We start from the raw sequence: 3,204 nt of genomic DNA on the forward strand, positions 1-3,204 counted from the left end.
TTTAGAGTCATTGATGCGGCAGTCATGGAAAGTATTTCATGACAGTTGTAAAAAACTGTCACGAAAAGTGGTTTTTCATGACATAGAATAAATGTCACAAATGAAACATTTTATGACAGATTATAACTGTCATTATTTAGTTACGATGATGGTTAATAACTATCACAATTTACATTTTATGACAAAGTGTAACTGTCATTATTTATTTTCGATGACAGTTAATAATTATCATTGTTTATATTTTATGACAGCTTATAACTGTCATAGTTTACTTTTTATGACGGAGGATAACTATCATTGTTAATATTCTATGACTGATATTAAATGTCATTATTTATCATTTATGACACTTTTTAACTGTCATCATTTTACAACCCTCTTTCTTATTGAATATTGTATTTCTTGTCGCCCTGCCATTACACATACCATTACACTAATACAATCACATATGGAAAAACAGTGAACGCTTTTATAGGCCCAACACACTTTGTAATATTGTTTTAATTGTCGGTACAAATGTGTTTTGGTACGAACAAACTATTTAAATAACTATATTTTAAAAAAAAATCCTACCAAACCTACAAAAAAGCCTATACATCAATGAATTGGCGTAAATATGGCTTTATTGCTCCAATGAATTGTGGCAAAACCTAATAAGATAAGAAAAAAGAAAAAAATAATTCAACAAGACAACACATTCACCCACATAAACACATCACATTCACTTCATGATAAACAACACACTTCAACAACATAGAGCGCATACACACTTCAAGAATAATAACTTTTAAGCTTAGTTAAATTCATCCCATAAACTAAGATAAATTACATACACACTTCATGATCAACAAAATACTTTAACAACACTTCATAATCAACAACACACTTCAACAACACTTTTTTATTAACAACACACTTCAACAACACTTCATGATCAACAACACTTTTTTATCAACAACACTTTATGATCAACATCACACTTCAACAACACTTTATGATCAACATCACACTTCAACAACATAGACCACATACTTAGCTAAATTACATACACACTTCAACAACATATAAGCGCAAACACCAAATTCAGCCCACAAACTTATCTAAATTACATACACACTTGAAGAATACATAATCGCAAACACCAAATTCAACCTACATACTTAACAAAACTCAAAGCTAAAACACCTACAAGCATATCAATGACTAAAATTAAGAAAATTGATCGAACGATGCACTAGCACAAAGTACAAAAGGAGAGAAAACCAACCTTTTAAATGAAAATGAATTATGAAGTGCTGGGATTTGAAGTAGTAGCGCCTGACAAGTAAAACAGAGTGTCTCATCTTAGCAAAAAGTATATTCAAGTTACAGATACTAAATCAATGGAGATAATTTGATGAATTCTTTAATATGTCAAATTTCGATGTATACTTTTTTCAAACTAGCTAGCTAGATGCAATTTGTATTCGAATTTATGATTAACTTACCAAACCCTTTAATGTATACATTATTATGTCATTTATAATAATAATAATAAATATAATGTTGTATCTAGATTTTACGACATGTCGAATTGTAAATATATATAGTATCTCATAAACTAGTTCATATAAAAGAATCACATCCAATTACATTTTTGAAAATAGAACCCAAAAAAGTCAAGATGTGGTTTTATTAGAACAATTTATGAGTTTGGCGAAGAAAAAAGAGTTGTTTCTAATTGGAGTCCTAAGTTTGAGGACACCTACCACATTATTTTTTGTATGTGCCAATTCTCTATATTGAATAGCAAAAAAAAAATATTAATTCATTAAATATTTATTGTCTACATCTCACACAATTTTTAGACCAAAAATGCAAGAATTAATGTGATAAAAATTCAAATTAGAAAAAGAGAAAAAAGAAAACCAAAAGCTAGGAAAATTTATTATGTGAAAATTTAAAATTTAATACAATCACATAAAATAATTTTCTCAAAACTGGGATTTGCAGAATATGCTTGTATTATTTTCTGGTTTTTTTCTCTATTGTGTCATCCATGTCTATGGACTCATTGAAGAAAAAGGGACCAAGGGCCTGGCCAGCTGGTACATGCAAACTGCTACATGGAACAATGTCCATCTATCCAAGTTGAGAAGTTGGAAGGTTGGCAATTGCAAAACCCGCAATGTTACACACAATTCAAACAAACCAAGCCTTATACGAACAATGGACATTCTAAATCTAGAGAGCTCAATTTTATTTCTGATACCATGAGTAGAGTATATACATAGAGAATGAAACTTAAACCTTAGATAGAGAGCACAGCAGCTTTGCCCAAGTAAATAATCAGGTACTACATCTACAAAAGCCCATCTCACATTTGTGATGTGTTTGAGAAGAGGATTTCTCTGAGAGAAACATGAGATACATGAATCAATTCAGTATAACAATGGCATATACTTTTGGCATAAACTTCAAATAAAGTAAACTTGAAGTACAACCCAAAAAGATTCTATTCATTATTTCTCTCCTTTTTTAAAAGATTAAAAATGGAAGAGTTAGGTCAGTAAGAAACCATTTCACATCTACGATTGTTCAATCCATTAGATAGTGAGAAGAAAGGAAGAAAAATAAAAATAACAATAAAGTTAATGCTTAGAATAAACAGAAATGCTTGAAGGAAGAGTGTAAATGTTTAGAGTAAGATACTGAAATGTGGATGGTCTAAACCCATCTTTAAAGACATTCCTACCATAAATTATCGAGATCCTGTTTTTACCCATCATCAAAACTCTCCACACAGAATAAGCAGAGAGCCAATATTCCAACAAAGACTTCATGAAATCTCTGGTAGGTTAGCTTCTTCGCTATACTACGACTTGTGTGGCTAGAAAAAGAAATGAGTAGAAGTACAAGAACAATCGTAGAGCAAGCTCATGAGTTGATGTTTAGGAATTGGGGTATTTTAACACTTCTCTTTGCTCTTAATTATTTAAACGTAAGTATCCTCTACTTTTAATTCCTAAAAGTTGAAGTACCAAACAAGATAAAACAAAGTGAACAAAATAAAAAAGCTTCATAACCAAAGCCCATAAAGAAATATGGAACCTAGGAAGAGACCAAACATCATAAGGAATTCTACTAAGTGTCACAGAAAAAGGAAAACCAAAATAAAAAAAGGAGGTGTAGGACCCTTTTACCATAAAGAATCAAATCTCACAT

General features: G+C 30.5%; 1 long non-coding RNA gene across 1 annotated transcript; it reads right to left on the reverse strand.

Annotated features, from left to right (window-relative positions):
- Window positions 1-481: 481 nt before the first annotated feature.
- Window positions 482-2,436, reverse strand: LOC127143889 (uncharacterized). Its single transcript, XR_007815456.1, has 3 exons — window positions 2,290-2,436; window positions 1,268-1,317; window positions 482-650 (listed from the first exon to the last, which is right to left on the reverse strand). It is a non-coding gene; the product is annotated as an uncharacterized LOC127143889 (long non-coding RNA).
- Between the last annotated feature and the right edge of the window lie 768 nt (window positions 2,437-3,204).

This window comes from Cucumis melo, chromosome 11 (assembly GCF_025177605.1).
Source record: "Cucumis melo cultivar AY chromosome 11, USDA_Cmelo_AY_1.0, whole genome shotgun sequence".
Lineage (NCBI taxonomy): Eukaryota > Viridiplantae > Streptophyta > Magnoliopsida > Cucurbitales > Cucurbitaceae > Cucumis > Cucumis melo.